The 17,500-nt window shown below is 37.8% G+C and overlaps 17 non-coding genes across 17 annotated transcripts; all 17 read left to right on the top strand.

Moving 5' to 3' along the window:
* The first annotated feature begins 312 nt into the window (after nucleotides 1-312).
* On the top strand, nucleotides 313-419 carry LOC138867868 (U6 spliceosomal RNA). The gene has a single exon (XR_011399909.1). It is a non-coding gene; the product is annotated as a U6 spliceosomal RNA (small nuclear RNA).
* A 687-nt stretch (nucleotides 420-1,106) lies between these two features.
* LOC113818418 (U6atac minor spliceosomal RNA) lies at nucleotides 1,107-1,210 on the top strand. The gene has a single exon (XR_003476882.1). It is a non-coding gene; the product is annotated as a U6atac minor spliceosomal RNA (small nuclear RNA).
* Nucleotides 1,211-2,393: 1,183 nt separating this feature from the next.
* LOC113818398 (U6 spliceosomal RNA) lies at nucleotides 2,394-2,500 on the top strand. Its single transcript, XR_003476865.1, has one exon. It is a non-coding gene; the product is annotated as a U6 spliceosomal RNA (small nuclear RNA).
* A 646-nt stretch (nucleotides 2,501-3,146) lies between these two features.
* Nucleotides 3,147-3,250, top strand: LOC138867871 (U6atac minor spliceosomal RNA). The gene has a single exon (XR_011399911.1). It is a non-coding gene; the product is annotated as a U6atac minor spliceosomal RNA (small nuclear RNA).
* A 1,206-nt stretch (nucleotides 3,251-4,456) lies between these two features.
* On the top strand, nucleotides 4,457-4,563 carry LOC113818410 (U6 spliceosomal RNA). The gene has a single exon (XR_003476876.1). It is a non-coding gene; the product is annotated as a U6 spliceosomal RNA (small nuclear RNA).
* Nucleotides 4,564-5,251: 688 nt separating this feature from the next.
* Nucleotides 5,252-5,355, top strand: LOC113818426 (U6atac minor spliceosomal RNA). The gene has a single exon (XR_003476889.2). It is a non-coding gene; the product is annotated as a U6atac minor spliceosomal RNA (small nuclear RNA).
* A 1,173-nt stretch (nucleotides 5,356-6,528) lies between these two features.
* On the top strand, nucleotides 6,529-6,635 carry LOC113818421 (U6 spliceosomal RNA). The gene has a single exon (XR_003476885.1). It is a non-coding gene; the product is annotated as a U6 spliceosomal RNA (small nuclear RNA).
* A 697-nt stretch (nucleotides 6,636-7,332) lies between these two features.
* On the top strand, nucleotides 7,333-7,436 carry LOC113818424 (U6atac minor spliceosomal RNA). The gene has a single exon (XR_003476887.1). It is a non-coding gene; the product is annotated as a U6atac minor spliceosomal RNA (small nuclear RNA).
* Nucleotides 7,437-8,614: 1,178 nt separating this feature from the next.
* Nucleotides 8,615-8,721, top strand: LOC138867867 (U6 spliceosomal RNA). The gene has a single exon (XR_011399908.1). It is a non-coding gene; the product is annotated as a U6 spliceosomal RNA (small nuclear RNA).
* Nucleotides 8,722-9,417: 696 nt separating this feature from the next.
* On the top strand, nucleotides 9,418-9,517 carry LOC113818417 (U6atac minor spliceosomal RNA). Its single transcript, XR_003476881.2, has one exon. It is a non-coding gene; the product is annotated as a U6atac minor spliceosomal RNA (small nuclear RNA).
* A 1,206-nt stretch (nucleotides 9,518-10,723) lies between these two features.
* LOC113818385 (U6 spliceosomal RNA) lies at nucleotides 10,724-10,830 on the top strand. The gene has a single exon (XR_003476854.1). It is a non-coding gene; the product is annotated as a U6 spliceosomal RNA (small nuclear RNA).
* A 687-nt stretch (nucleotides 10,831-11,517) lies between these two features.
* Nucleotides 11,518-11,621, top strand: LOC138867872 (U6atac minor spliceosomal RNA). The gene has a single exon (XR_011399912.1). It is a non-coding gene; the product is annotated as a U6atac minor spliceosomal RNA (small nuclear RNA).
* A 1,181-nt stretch (nucleotides 11,622-12,802) lies between these two features.
* Nucleotides 12,803-12,909, top strand: LOC138867874 (U6 spliceosomal RNA). The gene has a single exon (XR_011399914.1). It is a non-coding gene; the product is annotated as a U6 spliceosomal RNA (small nuclear RNA).
* Nucleotides 12,910-13,590: 681 nt separating this feature from the next.
* LOC138867873 (U6atac minor spliceosomal RNA) lies at nucleotides 13,591-13,694 on the top strand. The gene has a single exon (XR_011399913.1). It is a non-coding gene; the product is annotated as a U6atac minor spliceosomal RNA (small nuclear RNA).
* Nucleotides 13,695-14,865: 1,171 nt separating this feature from the next.
* On the top strand, nucleotides 14,866-14,972 carry LOC113818408 (U6 spliceosomal RNA). The gene has a single exon (XR_003476874.2). It is a non-coding gene; the product is annotated as a U6 spliceosomal RNA (small nuclear RNA).
* A 640-nt stretch (nucleotides 14,973-15,612) lies between these two features.
* Nucleotides 15,613-15,716, top strand: LOC113818420 (U6atac minor spliceosomal RNA). Its single transcript, XR_003476884.2, has one exon. It is a non-coding gene; the product is annotated as a U6atac minor spliceosomal RNA (small nuclear RNA).
* Nucleotides 15,717-17,091: 1,375 nt separating this feature from the next.
* Nucleotides 17,092-17,198, top strand: LOC113818397 (U6 spliceosomal RNA). The gene has a single exon (XR_003476864.1). It is a non-coding gene; the product is annotated as a U6 spliceosomal RNA (small nuclear RNA).
* The last annotated feature ends 302 nt before the right edge of the window (nucleotides 17,199-17,500 follow it).

The raw sequence follows: 17,500 nt of genomic DNA, 5'->3' as shown, positions 1-17,500 counted from the left end.
GTTCTTTTGATTTCATTCAAGCAATTTCATTTGTATTCTGTGAGGATGTAAATGTATAAACACTTATTCACTCGCACCAGGATCATGATCCGATACATTAGCCATTAAACTGGAAACAGCAGAGAAATATATCGATATTTGTTTTCGAATATTACGAGTAACTCGTATAATCAAGGAATGTTTGATGTAAATGAATGTGGATAGTATGTATCACATATTCAACAAATCAGCTGTCATTGGCATAAAGAATTCATTAAAATTTAAAAGACATCAATATGAAGTTTAAAACCTTCAGAAACCACATAAAGTATTGTACTTGCTTCGGCAGTACATATACTAAAATTGGAACGATACAGAGAAGATTAGCATGGCCCCTGCGCAAGGATGACACGCAAAATCGTGAAGCGTTCCACATTTTTAGTCGCATATATTTCAGTGACTTTGCTTCAAAGATACATCCTTGTTGATCAATCATATCGCGTGGTATTATCCATTATGCTTTCTCTGGAGCGAGGCATGTTGGTGACGAGCGTTCGCGCCCCGGCATTCAAGGTCTAACATGACGTATACCTTAGCAATCTCTGGCAGACCCAAAAGGTTGAGGATTACATCAATTTATCAAGCATACTTCGATAAAGTGAAAGTAAATCACTGTAAAAAAATAAGTTTTCACTTTTAGTAATATTTCCTACCAGAGGACATGGGTTGCATCGGATGCCGAATTCATAATGGTAATTTTGATATTACAACTCTGCATTATCCCCTTAGTTCATGAACTTTTGTGTCTTGTTCATTATTGACTGGCTTTGTTCCATGTACCTCAATAATCAATCAGTTTAAATGTCTATCATAACAAATTGCATGGAATGGCTAACTAAAGAGTTCTGATTACGTTTTATTATCACCATAATACTATGACAATGGAATATAGCATAACCAGTTTTTGTTCCAAATTACCATTAAATGACATTAGCAGTTTTTGTTCCAAACTACCATTAAATGACAGTAGATCCATTAGACATACCCTTGATTAACACATGTATTCTGTATTTACTGAAAGTTGTGTCTCCCGACGTACCACACGCCGGTCGACCAAGGTGACGACTGTGTTGTACGAAAGGAGAGAAAGTTAGCACTCCCCTTGATAAGGACGGACAACACATATACTGTCAAGGCACTGTCGCACTTGCGGCACCTGACACATTTTTATGTCGTCGCATTTTACATCATAATTGCTTGTTAATAAAGAAAACTGGAATGGAGAAAGGCATTTTTATATATTAGAAATACAAGGCACCGAGGATTCAATAGAAAGTTATGCGGTTCGAACCCTCCATACACCGTTGTGATTCAAGTCCGTTAATACGTTTCCACAGTTATCTAGAAATATGCATAACTGAAACGATGTGTCATATCGCCGATATAATCTGTACATTATACATATCCGTGTGTATGCGGGCGTGTGTATGTGTGCGCGCATCTTTCTATATATACAAAAGTTAAAATGTATCATGCATATGTGTAAATATGTGCATATATATAATACATATAACATAAACATATAAATATATGTGTAAATATAAACATATATGAATATATAAATATATATACACTCATGCATATACACATACATGCATGCATACATACATAGGAGTTTATGGATGTGTGTATATAGATGTAAAGAAATTTATTTTCCCGATACAAACTACCAAACTTACAACACCTAAATAAATATGTACATATGAATACTTTGTTAAAGTTATAAACCCTTCCAAGCAAGTTATAAGTAGCTGGGGTCTGTGGCGAGGCTCTGTAAACCGGCGACTCGGTGGCTTGGACTATAGGATGGCTTGAGGTTGGGATCACTGCTGCGGGATCACCCATGTTGATTGGGTGTCCGCACTAAGCTTGGCATCAATATGGCCACCCTTGGGGAGCCAAGGGCGTCCAGGTTGACTAAGGAGGTGTGAACCGGGCCAGGGGGGAAACCCAGCAGCCAAAAGCACCCGTGTCGAGCAGTAGTGGGATCACGCCCGAGAGTGTGTGGCTCGTAGTAGCCCTACCAACACAGGCAGACTTAGTTCTTTTGATTTCTTAAAAGCAATTTCATTTGTATTCTGTGAGGATGTAAATGTTTATAACACTTATTCACTCGCACCTGGATCATAATCTGATACATTAACCATTAAACCATAAACAGCAGAGAAATATATCGAAATTTGTTTTCGACTATTACGAGTAACTCGTATAATCAAGGAATGTTTGATGCAAATAAATGTGGATAGTATGTATCTCATATTCAACAAGTCAGCTGTCATTGGGATAAAGAATTTCTTAAAATCTAACAGACATTAATATGAAGTTTAAAAGCTCCAGAAACCACACAAAGTGTTGTACTTGCTTCGGCAGTACATATACTAAAATTGGAACGATACAGAGAAGATTAGCATGGCCCCTGCGCAAGGATGACACGCAAAATCGTGAAGCGTTCCACATTTTTAGTCGCATATATTTCAGTGACTTTGCTTCAAAGATACATCCTTGTTGATAAATCATATCGCGTGGTATTATCCATTATGCTTTCTCTGGAGCGAGGCATGTTGGTGACGAGCGTTCGCGCCCCGGCATCCAAGGTCTAACATGACGTATACCTTAGCAATCTTTGGCAGACTCAAAAGTTTGAGGACTACATCAATTTATCAAGCATACTTCGCTAAAGTGAAACTAAATCGCTGTAAAAAAAAATAAGTTTTCATTTTTAGTGATATTTCTTACCAGAGGACATCGGATGCCGAATTCATAATGGTAATTTTAATATTGCAACTCTGCATTATCCCCTTAGTTCATGAACTTTTGTGTCTTGTTCATTATTGACTGGCTTTGTTCCATGTACCTCAATAATCAATCAGATTAAATGTCTATCATAACAAATTACATGAAACGGCTAACTAAAGAGTTCTGATTACGTTTTATTATCACCATAATACTATGACAATGGAATATAGCATAACTCCAATTTTTGTTCCAAACTACCATTACATGACAGTAGATCCACTAGACATACCCTTGATTAACACATGTATTCTGTATTTAATGGAAGTTGTGTCTCCCGAGGTACCACACGCCGGTCGACCAAGGTGACGACTGTGTTGTACGAAAGGAGAGAAAGTTAGCACTCCCCTTGATAAGGACGGACAACACATATACTGTCAAGGCACTGTCGCACTTCCGGCACCTGACACATTTTTATCCCGTCGCATTTTACATCATAATTGCTTGTTAATAAAGAAAACAGGAATGGAGAAAGTCACTTTTATATATTAGAAATACAAGGCACCGAGGATTCAATAGAAAGTTATGCGGTTCGAACCCTCCATACACCGTTGTGATTCAAGTCCGTTAATACGTTTCCACAGTTATCTAAAAATATGCATAACTGAAACGATGTGTCATAACGCTGATAAAATCTGTACATTATACATATCCGTGTGTATGTGGGCGTGTGTTTGTGTGCGCATCTTTGTATATATACAAAAGTTAAAATGTATCATGCATGTGTAAATATGTGGATATATATAATACATATAATATAAACATATAATGCATATGTGTGTGTAAATATAAACGTATATATATATATATATATATATATATATATATATATATATATATATATATACCTACTATACATATATATACACACATACATACATACATAGGAGTTTATGGATGTGTATATATAGATGTAAAGAAATTTATTTTCCCTATACAAACTACCTAAATTACACCTAAATATATAAGTAGATGTGAATACTTTGTTAAGGTTATAAACCCTTCCAAGCGTAGTATAAGTAGCTGGGGTCTGTGGCGAGGCTCTGTAAACCGGCGACTCGGTGGCTTGGACTATAGGATGGCTTGAGGTTGGGATCACTGCTGCGGGATCACCCATGTTGATTGGGTGTCCGCACTAAGCTTGGCATCAATATGGCCACCCTTGGGGAGCCAAGGGCGTCCAGGTTGACTAAGGAGGTGTGAACCGGGCCAGGGGGGAAACCCAGCAGCCAAAAGCACCCGTGTCGAGCAGTAGTGGGATCACGCCCGAGAGTGTGTGGCTCGTAGTAGCCCTACCAACACAGGCAGACTTAGTTCTTTTGATTTCAGTAAAGCAATTTCATTTATATTCTGTGAGGTCGTAAATGTTTATAACACTTAATCACTCGCACCTGGATCATAATCTGATACATTAGCCAGTAAACCGGAAACAGCAGAGAAATATATCGAAATTTGTTTTCGGTTATTACGAGTGACGTATAATCAAGGAATATTTGATGTAAATGAATGTGGATACTACGTATTTCATATTCAACAAGTCAGCTGTCATTGGGATAAAGAATTTCTTAAAATCTAACAGACATCAATATGAAGTTTAAAACCTCCAGAAACCACACAAAGTGTTGTACTTGCTTCGGCAGTACATATACTAAAATTGGAACGATACAGAGAAGATTAGCATGGCCCCTGCGCAAGGATGACACGCAAAATCGTGAAGCGTTCCACATTTTTAGTCGCATATATTTCAGTGACTTTGCTTCAAAGATACATCCTTGTTGATCAATCATATCGCGTGGTATTATCCATTATGCTTTCTCTGGAGCGAGTCATGTTGGTGACGAGCGTTCGCGCCCCGGCATTCAAGGTCTAACATGACGTATACCTTAGCAATCTCTGGCAGACCCAAAAGTTGGAGAACTACATCAATTTATCAAGCATACTTCGATAAAGTGAAAGTAAATCACTGTAAAAAAAATAAATTTTTACTTTTAGTAATATTTCCTACCAGAGGACATGGGTTGCATCGGATGCCGAATTCATAATGGTAATTTTAATATTACAACTCTGCATTATCCCCTTAGTTCATGAACTTTTGTGTCTTGTTCATTATTGACTGGCTTTGTTCCATGTACCTCAATAATCAATCAGTTTAAATGTCTATCATAACAAATTACATGGAATGGCTAACTAAAGAGTTCTGATTACGTTTTATTATCACCATAATACTATGACAATGGAATATAGCATAACCAGTTTTTGTTCCAAATTACCATTAAATGGCATTAGCAGTTTTTGTTCCAAACTACCATTAAATGACAGTAGATCCATTAGACATACCCTTGATTAACACATGTATTCTGTATTTACTGAAGGTTGTGTCTCCCGAGGTACCACACGCCGGTCGACCAAGGTGACGACTGTGTTGTACGAAAGGAGAGAAAGTTAGCACTCCCCTTGATAAGGACGGACAACACATATACTGTCAAGGCACTGTCGCACTTGCGGCACCTGACACATTTTTATGTCGTCGCATTTTACATCATAATTGTTTGTTAATAAAGAAAACTGGAATGGAGAAAGGCATTTTTATATATTAGAAATACAAGGCACCGAGGATTCAATAGAAAGTTGTGCGGTTCGAACCCTCCATACACCGTTGTGATTCAAGTCCGTTAATACGTTTCCACAGTTATCTAAAATATGTATAATTGAAACGATGTGTCATATCGCCGATATAATCTGTACATTATACATATCCGTGTGTATGCGGGCGTGTGTATGTGTGCGCGCATCTTTCTATATATACAAAAGTTAAAATGTATCATGCATATATGTAAATTTTGCATATATATAATATATATAATATAAACATATAATGCATATGTGTGTGTAACTATAAACGTATATATATACATATATACCTACGATACATATATATACACACATGCATACATACATAGGAGTTTATGGATGTGTATATATAGGTGTAAAGAATTTATTTTCCCTCTACAAACTACCTAAATTACAACACCTAAATAAATAAGTAGATGTGAATACTTTGTTAAGGTTATAAACCCTTCCAAGCGTAGTATCAGTAGCTGGGGTCTGTGGCGAGGCTCTGTAAACCGGCGACTCGGTGGCTTGGACTATAGGATGGCTTGAGGTTGGGATCACTGCTGCGGGATCACCCATGTTGATTGGGTGTCCGCACTAAGCTTGGCATCAATATGGCCACCCTTGGGGAGCCAAGGGCGTCCAGGTTGACTAAGGAGGTGTGAACCGGGCCAGGGGGGAAACCCAGCAGCCAAAAGCACCCGTGTCGAGCAGTAGTGGGATCACGCCCGAGAGTGTGTGGCTCGTAGTAGCCCTACCAACACAGGCAGACTTAGTTCTTTTGATTTCATAAAAGCAATTTCATTTAAGTATTCTATGAGGATGTAATTGTATATAATACATTCACTCGCACCAGGATCATGATACATTAGCCATTAAACCGGAAACAGCAGAGAAATATATCGAAATTTGTTTTCGACTATTACGAGTAACTCGTATAATCAAGGAATGTTTGATGTAAATGAATGTGGATACTACGTATCTCATATTCAACAAGTCAGCTGTCATTGGGATAAAGAATTTCTTAAAATCTAACAGACATCAATATGAAGATTAAAAGCTCCAGAAACCACATAAAGTGCTGTACTTGCTTCGGCAGTACATATACTAAAATTGGAACGATACAGAGAAGATTAGCATGGCCCCTGCGCAAGGATGACACGCAAAATCGTGAAGCGTTCCACATTTTTAGTCGCATATATTTCAGTGACTTTGCTTCAAAGATACATCCTTGTTGATCAATCATATCGCGTGGTATTATCCATTATGCTTTCTCGGGAGCGAGTCATGTTGGTGACGAGCGTTCGCGCCCCGGCATCCAAGGTCTAACATGACGTATACCTTAGCAATCTCTGGCAGACCCAAAAGTTTGAGAACTACATCAATTTATCAAGGATGCTTCGCTAAATTGAAACTAAATCACTGTAAGATAAAAAAAAAAAAAAAAAAATCCCTTTTAGTAATATTTCCTACCAGAGGACATGGGTTGCATCGGATGCCGAATTCATAATGGTAATTTTGATATTACAACTCTGCATTATCCCCTTAGTTCATGAACTTTTGTGTCTTGTTCATTATTGACTGGCTTTGTTCCATGTACCTCAATAATCAATCAGTTTAAATGTCTATCATAACAAATCACATGGAATGGCTAACTAAAGAGTTCTGATTACGTTTTATTATCACCATAATACTATGACAATGGAATATAGCATAACCAGTTTTTGTTCCAAATTACCATTACATGGCATTAGCAGTTTTTGTTCCAAACTACCATTAAATGACAGTAGATCCACTAGACATACCCTTGAATAACACATGTATTCTGTATTTACTGAAAGTTGTGTCTCCCGAAGTACCACACGCCGGTCGACCAAGGTGACGACTGTGTTGTACGAAAGGAGAGAAAGTTAGCACTCCCCTTGATAAGGACGGACAACACATATACTGTCAAGGCACTGTCGCACTTGCGGCACCTGACACATTTTTATCCCGTCGCATTTTACATCATAATTGCTTGTTAATAAAGAAAACTGGAATGGAGAAAGGCATTTTTATATATTAGAAATACAAGGCACTGAGGATTCAATAGAAAGTTATGCGGTTCGAACCCTCCATACACCGTTGTGATTGAAGTCCGTTAATACGTTTCCACACTTATCTAGAAATATGCATAACAAACGATGTGTCATATCGCCGATATAATCTGTACATTGTACATATCCGTGTGTATGTGGGCGTGTGTGTTTGTGTGCGTGCGCATCTTTGTATATATACAAAAGTTAAAATGTATCATGCATATGTGTAAATATGTGCATATATATGATACATATAACATAAACATATAAATGTATGTGGAAATATAAACATATATATGAATATTTAAATATATATACACTCATGCATATACACATACATGCATGCATACATACGAGCATATGGATGTGTATATATAAATATAAAGAAATTTATTTTCCCTCTACAAACTACCAAACTTACAACACCTAAATAACTATGTACATGTGAATACTTTGTTAAGGTTATAAACCCTTCCAAGCGTATTAACAGTAGCTGGGGTCTGTGGCGAGGCTCTGTAAACCGGCGACTCGGTGGCTTGGACTATAGGATGGCTTGAGGTTGGGATCACTGCTGCGGGATCACCCATGTTGATTGGGTGTCCGCACTAAGCTTGGCATCAATATGGCCACCCTTGGGGAGCCAAGGGCGTCCAGGTTGACTAAGGAGGTGTGAACCGGGCCAGGGGGGAAACCCAGCAGCCAAAAGCACCCGTGTCGAGCAGTAGTGGGATCACGCCCGAGAGTGTGTGGCTCGTAGTAGCCCTACCAACACAGGCAGACTTAGTTCTTTTTATATCATTAAAGCAATTTCATTTATATTCTGTGAGGTCGTAAATGTTTATAACACTTAATCACTCGCACCTGGATCATAATCTCATACATTAGCCATTAAACCGGAAACAGCAGAGAAATATATCGAAATTTGTTTTCGACTATTACGAGTGACTCGTATAATCAAGGAATGTTTGATGTAAATAAATGTGAATACGACGTATCTCATATTCAACATCAGCTGTCATTGGGAAAAAGAATATCATAAGATCTAACAGACAATATGAAGTTTAAAACCTCCAGAAACCACATGCAGTGTTGTACTTGCTTCGGCAGTACATATACTAAAATTGGAACGATACAGAGAAGATTAGCATGGCCCCTGCGCAAGGATGACACGCAAAATCGTGAAGCGTTCCACATTTTTAGTCGCATATATTTCAGTGACTTTGCTTCAAAGATACATCCTTGTTAATAAATTATATCGGGTGGTATTATCCATTATGCTTTCTCTGGAGCGAGGCATGTAGGTGACGAGCGTTCGCGCCCCCGCATTCAAGGTCTAACATGACGTATACCTTAGCAATCTTTGGCAGACCCAAAAGTTTGAGAACTACATCAATTTATCAAGCATACTTCGATAAAGTGAAAGTAAATCACTGTAAAAAAAAAAAAAAAAAAAAAATTCACTTTTAGTAATATTTCCTACCAGAGGACAAGGGTTGCATCGGATGCCGAATTCATAATGGTAATTTTGATATTACAACTCTGCATTATCCCCTTAGTTCATGAACTTTTGTGTCTTGTTCATTATTGACTGGCTTTGTTCCATGTTCCTCAATAATCAATCAGTTTAAATGTCTATCATAACAAATTGCATCTAATGGCTAACTAAAGAGTTCTGATTACGTTTTATTATCACCATAATACTATGACAATGGAATATAGCATAACCAGTTTTAGTTCCAAATTACCATTAAATGGCATTAGCAGTTTTTGTTCCAAACTACCATTAAATGACAGTAGATCCATTAGACATACCCTTGATTAACACATGTATTTTGTATTTACTAAAAGCTGTGTCTCCCGAGGTACCACACGCTGGTCGACTGGGGTGACGACTGTGTTGTACGAAAGGAGAGAAAGCACTCCCCTTGATAAGGACGGACAACACATATACTGTCAAGGCACTGTCGCACTTGCGGCACCTGACACATTTTTATGTCGTCGCATTTTACATCATAATTGCTTGTTAATAAAGAAAACTGGAATGGAGAAAGGCATTTTTATATATTAGAAATACAAGACACCGAGGATTCAATAGAAAGTTGTGCGGTTCGAACCCTCCATACACCGTTGTGATTCAAGTCCGTTAATACGTTTCCACACTTATCTAGAAATATGCATAACTGAAACGATGTGTCATATCGCCGATATAATCTGTACATTATACATATCCGTGTGTATGTGGGCGTGTGTGTATGTGTGCGTGCGCATCTTTGTATATATACAAAAGTTAAAATGTATCATGCATATGTGTAAATATGTGCATATATATAATACATATAACATAAACATATAAATGTATATGTGTAAATATAAACATATATATGAATATATAAATATATATACACTCATGCATATACACATACATGCATGCATACATACATGTGAGTATATGGATGTGTATATATAAATATAAAGAATTTTATTTTCCCTATACAAACTACCAAACTTACAACATCTAAACAACTATGTACATGTGAATACTTTGTTAAGGTTATAAACCCTTCCAAGCCTGGTATATGTAGCTGGGGTCTGTGGCGAGGCTCTGTAAACCGGCGACTCGGTAGCTTGGACTATAGGATGGCTTGAGGTTGGGATCACTGCTGCGGGATCACCCATGTTGATTGGGTGTCCGCACTAAGCTTGGCATCAATATGGCCACCCTTGGGGAGCCAAGGGCGTCCAGGTTGACTAAGGAGGTGTGAACCGGGCCAGGGGGGAAACCCAGCAGCCAAAAGCACCCGTGTCGAGCAGTAGTGGGATCACGCCCGAGAGTGTGTGGCTCGTAGTAGCCCTACCAACACAGGCAGACTTAGTTCTTTTGATTTCATTCAAGCAATTTCATTTGTATTCTGTGAGGATGTAAATGTTTATAACACTTATTCACTCGCACCTGGATCATAATCTGATATATTAGCCATTAAACCGGAAACAGCAAATATATCGAAATTTGTTTTCGGTTATTACGAGTGACTTGTATAATCAAGGAATGTTTGATGTAAATGAATGTGGATATTACGTATTTCATATTCAACAAGTCAGCTGTCATTGGGATAACGAATTTCTTAAGGTCTAACAGACATCAATATGAAGTTTAAAACCTCCAGAAACCATTAAAACCTCCAGAAACCACATAAAGTATTGTACTTGCTTCGGCAGTACATATACTAAAATTGGAACGATACAGAGAAGATTAGCATGGCCCCTGCGCAAGGATGACACGCAAAATCGTGAAGCGTTCCACATTTTTAGTCGCATATATTTCAGTGACTTTGCTTCAAAGATACATCCTTGTTAATAAATCATATCGCGTGGTATTATCCATTATGCTTTCTCTGGAGCGAGACATGTTGGTGACGAGCGTTCGCGCCCCTGCATCCAAGGTCTAACATGACGTATACCTTAGCAATCTCTGGCAGATCCAAACGTTTGAATACTGCATCAATTTATCAAGCATACTTCGATAAAGTGAAAGTAAATCACTGTAAAAAAATAAGTTTTCACTTTTACTAATATTTCCTACCAGAGGACATGGGTTGCATCGGATGCCGAATTCATAATGGTAATTTTGATATTACAACTCTGCATTATCCCCTTAGTTCATGAACTTTTGTGTCTTGTTCATTATTGACTGGCTTTGTTCCATGTAGCTCAATAATCAATCAGTTTGAATGTCTATCATAACAAATCACATGGAATGGCTAACTAAAGAGCTCTGATTACGTTTTATTATCACCATAATACTATGACAATGGAATATAGCATAACCAGTTTTTGTTCCAAATGACCATTACATGGCATTAGCAGTTTTTGTTCCAAACTACCATTAAATGACAGTAGATCCACTAGACATACCCTTAATTAACACATGTATTCTGTATTTACTGAAGGTTGTGTCTCCCGAGGTACCACACGCCGGTCGACCAAGGTGACGACTGTGTTGTACGAAAGGAGAGAAAGTTAGCACTCCCCTTGATAAGGACGGACAACACATATACTATCAAGGCACTGTCGCACTTGCGGCACCTGGCACATTTTTATGTCGTCGCATTTTACATCATAATTGCTTGTTAATAAAGAAAACTGGAATGGAGAAAGGCATTTTTATGTATTAGAAATACGAGGCACCGAGGATTCAATAAAAAGTTGTGCGGTTCGAACCCTCCATACACCGTTGTGATTCAAGTCCGTGAATACGTTTCCTCAGTTATCTAGAAATATGCATAACTGAAACGATGTGTCATATCGCCGATATAATCTGTACATTATACATATCCGTGTGTATGAGGGCGTGTGTGTATGTGTGCGTGCGCATCTTTGTATATATACAAAAGTTAAAATGTATCATGCATATGTGTAAATATGTGCACATATATAATACATATAACATAAAAATATAAATATATGTGTAAATGTAAACACATATGAATATATAAATATATATACACTCATGCATACACACATACATGCATGCATACATACATGTGAGTATTTGGATGTGTATATATAAATATAAAGAAATTTATTTTCCCTATACAAACTATCAAACTTACAATGAAATAACTAAGTAGATGTGAATACTTTGTTAAGGTTATAAACCCTTCCAAGCGTAGTATCAGCAGCTGGGGTCTGTGGCGAGGCTCTGTAAACCGGCGACTCGGTAGCTTGGACTACAGGATGGCTTGAGGTTGGGATCACTGCTGCGGGATCACCCATGTTGATTGGGTGTCCGCACTAAGCTTGGCATCAATATGGCCACCCTTGGGGAGCCAAGGGCGTCCAGGTTGACTAAGGAGGTGTGAACCGGGCCAGGGGGGAAACCCAGCAGCCAAAAGCACCCGTGTCGAGCAGTAGTGGGATCACGCCCGAGAGTGTGTGGCTCGTAGTAGCCCTACCAACACAGGCAGACTTAGTTCTTTTGATTTCATTCAAGCAATTTCATTTGTATTTTGTGAGGATGTATATGTTTATAACATTATTCACTCGCACATGGATCATGATCCGTTACATTAGCCATTAAACCGGAAACAGCAGAGAAATATATCGAAATTTGTTTTCGACTATTACGAGTGACGTATAATCAAGGAATGTTTGATGTAATTGAATGTGGATACTACGTATTTCATATTTAACAAGTCAGCTGTCTTTGGGATAAAGAATTTCTTAAAATCTAACAGAATTCAATATGAAGTTCAAAACCTCCAGAAACCACACAAAGTATTGTACTTGCTTCGGCAGTACATATACTAAAATTGGAACGATACAGAGAAGATTAGCATGGCCCCTGCGCAAGGATGACACGCAAAATCGTGAAGCGTTCCACATTTTTAGTCGCATATATTTCAGTGACTTTGCTTCAAAGATACATCCTTGTTGATCAATCATATCGCGTGGTATTATCCATTATGCTTTCTCTGGAGCGAGGCATGTTGGTGACGAGCGTTCGCGCCCCGGCATCCAAGGTCTAACATGACGTATACCTTAGCAATCTCTGGCAGATCCAAACGTTTGAATACTGCATCAATTTATCAAGCATACTTCGATAAAGTGAAAGTAAATCACTGTAAAAAAATAAGTTTTCACTTTTACTAATATTTCCTACCAGAGGACATAGGTTGCATCGGATGCCGAATTCGTAATGGTAATTTTGATATTACAACTCTGCATTATCCCCTTAGTTCATGAACTTTTGTGTCTTGTTCATTATTGACTGGCTTTGTTCCATGTAGCTCAATAATCAATCAGTTTGAATGTCTATCATAACAAATCACATGGAATGGCTAACTAAAGAGCTCTGATTACGTTTTATTATCACCATAATACTATGACAATGGAATATAGCATAACCAGTTTTTGTTCCAAATGACCATTACATGGCATTAGCAGTTTTTGTTTCAAACTACCATTAAATGACAGATCCATTAGACATACCCTTGAATAACACATGTATTCTGTATTTACTGAAGGTTGTGTCTCCCGAAGTACCACACGCCGGTCGACCAAGGTGACGACTTTGTACGAAAGGAGAGAAAGTTAGCACTCCCCTTGATAAGGACGGACAACACATATACTGTCAAGGCACTGTCGCACTTGCGGCACCTGACACATTTTTATGTCGTCGCATTTTACATCATAATTGCTTGCTAATAAAGAAAACTGGAATGGAGAAAGGCATTTTTATATATTAGAAATACAAGGCACCGAGGATTCAGTAGAAAGTTGTGCGGTTCGAACCCTCCATACACCGTTGTGATTCAAGTCCGTTAATACGTTTCCACAGTTATCTAAAATATGTATCATTGAAACGATGTGTCATAACGCCGATATAATCCGTACATTATACATATCTGTGTGTATGTGGGCGTGTGTGTTTGTGTGCGTGCGCATCTTTGTATATATACAAAAGTTAGAATGTATCATGCATATATGTATATATGTGCATATATATATAATATATATATAATATAAACATATACTGTATGTGTGTGTGCAAATACAAACTTATATATATATATATATATATATATATATATATATATATACCTACTATACATATATATACACACATGCATACATACATAGGAGTTTATGGATGTGTATATATAGATGTAGAGATATTAATTTTCCCTATACAAACTACCCAAATTGTTAAGGTTATAAACCCTTCCAAGCGTAGTCTCAGTAGCTGGGGTCTGTGGCGAGGCTCTGTAAACCGGCGACTCGGTGGCTTGGACTATAGGATGGCTTGAGGTTGGGATCACTGCTGCGGGATCACCCATGTTGATTGGGTGTCCGCACTAAGCTTGGCATCAATATGGCCACCCTTGGGGAGCCAAGGGCGTCCAGGTTGACTAAGGAGGTGTGAACCGGGCCAGGGGGGAAACCCAGCAGCCAAAAGCACCCGTGTCGAGCAGTAGTGGGATCACGCCCGAGAGTGTGTGGCTCGTAGTAGCCCTACCAACACAGGCAGACTTAGTTCTTTTTATATCATTAAAGCAATTTCATTTATTTATTCTGTGAGGATGTAAATGTTTGTAACACTTATTCACTCGCACCTGGAACATAATCTGATATATTAGCCATTAAACCGGAAACAGCGGAGAAATATATCGAAATTTGTTTTCGACTATTACGAGTAACTCGTATAATCAAGGAATGTTTGATGCAAATAAATGTGAGTACTACGTATCTCATATTCAACGTCAGCTGTCATTGGGATAACGAATTTCTTAAGATCTAACAGACAATATGGAGTTTAAAAGCTCCAGAAACCACACAAAGTATTGTACTTGCTTCGGCAGTACATATACTAAAATTGGAACGATACAGAGAAGATTAGCATGGCCCCTGCGCAAGGATGACACGCAAAATCGTGAAGCGTTCCACATTTTTAGTCGCATATATTTCAGTGACTTTGCTTCAAAGATACATCCTTGTTGATGAATTATATCACGTGGTATTATCCATTATGCTTTCTCTGGAGCGAGGCATGTTGGTGACGAGCGTTCGCGCCCCGGCATTCAAGGTCTAACATGACGTATACCTTAGGAATCTTTGGCAGACCCAAAAGTTTGAATACTACATCAATTTATCAAGCATACTTCGATAAAGTTAAAGTAAATCATTGTAAAAAAAAATAAGTTTTAACTTTTAGTAATATTTCCTACCAGAGGACATAGGTTGCATCGGATGCCGAATTCATAATGGTAATTTTAATATTACAACTCTGCATTATCCCCTTAGTTCATGAAATTTTGTGTCTTGTTCATTATTGACTGGCTTTGTTCCATGTAGCTCAATAATCAATCAGTTTGAATGTCTATCATAACAAATCACATGGAATGGCTAACTAAAGAGTTCTGATTACGTTTTATTATCACCATAATACTATGGCAATGGAATATAGCATAACCAGTTTTTGTTCCAAATTACCATTAAATGACATTAGCAGTTTTTGTACCAAACTACCATCAAATGACATTACATCCACTAGACATACCCTTGATTAACACATGTATTCTGTATTTACTGAAAGTTGTGTCTCCCGAGAGAAAGTTAGCACTCCCCTTGATAAGGACGGACAACACATATACTGTCAAGGCACTGTCGCATTTGCGGCACCTGACACATTTTTATGTCATCGCATTTTACATCATAATTGCTTGTTAATAAAGAAAACAGGAATGGAGAAAGGCATTTTTATATATTAGAAATACAAGACACCGAGGATTCAATAGAAAGTTGTGCTGTTCGAACCCTCCATATACCATTGTGTTTCAAGTCCGTTAATACGTTTCCACACTTATCTAAAATATGTATAATTGAAACGATGTGTCATATCGCCGATATAATTTGTACATTATACATATCCGTGTGTATGTGGGTGTGTGTGTATGTGTGCGTGCGCATCTTTGTATATATACCAAAGTTAAAATGTATCATGCATATGTGTAAATATGTGCATATATATAATACATATAACATAAACATATAAATGTGTATGTGTAAATATAAACATATGAATATATAAATATATATACACTCATGCATATACACATACATGCATGCATACATACATAGGAGTTTATGGATGTGTATATATAGATGTAAAGAAATTTATTTTCCCTATACAAAATACCAATCTTACAACACGTAAATAACTATGTACATGTGAACACTTTGTGAAGGTTGTAAATAACTATGTACATGTGAATACTTTGTCAAGGTTGTAAATAACTATGTACATGTGAATACTTTGTGAAGGTTGTAAATAACTATGTACATGTGAATACTTTGTGAAGGTTGTAAATAACTATGTACATGTGAATACTTTGTGAAGGTTGTTAATAACTATGTACATGTGAATACTTTGTGAAGGTTATAAACCCTTCCAAACGTAGTATAAGTAGCTGGGGTCTTTGGCGAGGCTCTGTAAACCGGCGACTCGGTGGCTTGGACTATAGGATGGCTTGAGGTTGGGATCACTGCTGCGGGATCACCCATGTTGATTGGGTGTCCGCACTAAGCTTGGCATCAATATGGCCACCCTTGGGGAGCCAAGGGCGTCCAGGTTGACTAAGGAGGTGTGAACCGGGCCAGGGGGGAAACCCAGCAGCCAAAAGCACCCGTGTCGAGCAGTAGTGGGATCACGCCCGAGAGTGTGTGGCTCGTAGTAGCCCTACCAACACAGGCAGACTTAGTTCTTTTGATTTCATTCAAGCAATTTCATTTGTATTCTGTGAGGACGTAAATGTTTATAACACTTATTCACTCGCACCTGGATCATGATCCGATACATTAGCCATTAAACCATAAACAGCAGAGAAATATATCGAAATTTGTTTTCGGCTATTACGAGTAACTCGTATAATCAAGGAATGTTTGATGTAAATGAATGTGGATAGTATGAATCTCATATTCAACAAATCAGCTGTCATTAAATAAAGAATTTCTTAAAATCTAAAAGACATCAGTATGAAGTTTAAAACCTTCAGAAACCACCTTCTGTATTGTACTTGCTTCGGCAGTACATATACTAAAATTGGAACGATACAGAGAAGATTAGCATGGCCCCTGCGCAAGGATGACACGCAAAATCGTGAAGCGTTCCACATTTTTAGTCGCATATATTTCAGTGACTTTGCTTCAAAGATACATCCTTATTGATAAATTATATCGCGTGGTATTATCTATTATGCTTTCTCTGGAGCGAGTCATGTTGGTGACGAGCGTTCGCGCCCCGGCATCCAAGGTCTAACATGACGTATACCTTAGCAATCTTTGGCAGACCCAAAAGGTTGAGGATTACATCAATTTATCAAGCATACTTCGCTAAATTGAAACTAAATCGCTGTAAAATAATAATAATAATAATAATAATAATAATAATAATAATAATAATAATTATAATAATAATAATA

Source organism: Penaeus vannamei, chromosome 32 (genome assembly GCF_042767895.1).
Source record: "Penaeus vannamei isolate JL-2024 chromosome 32, ASM4276789v1, whole genome shotgun sequence".
Lineage (NCBI taxonomy): Eukaryota > Metazoa > Arthropoda > Malacostraca > Decapoda > Penaeidae > Penaeus > Penaeus vannamei.
The sequence above is the reverse complement of the archived record's forward strand: the minus strand, read 5'-3'. Positions and strand labels throughout refer to the sequence as shown.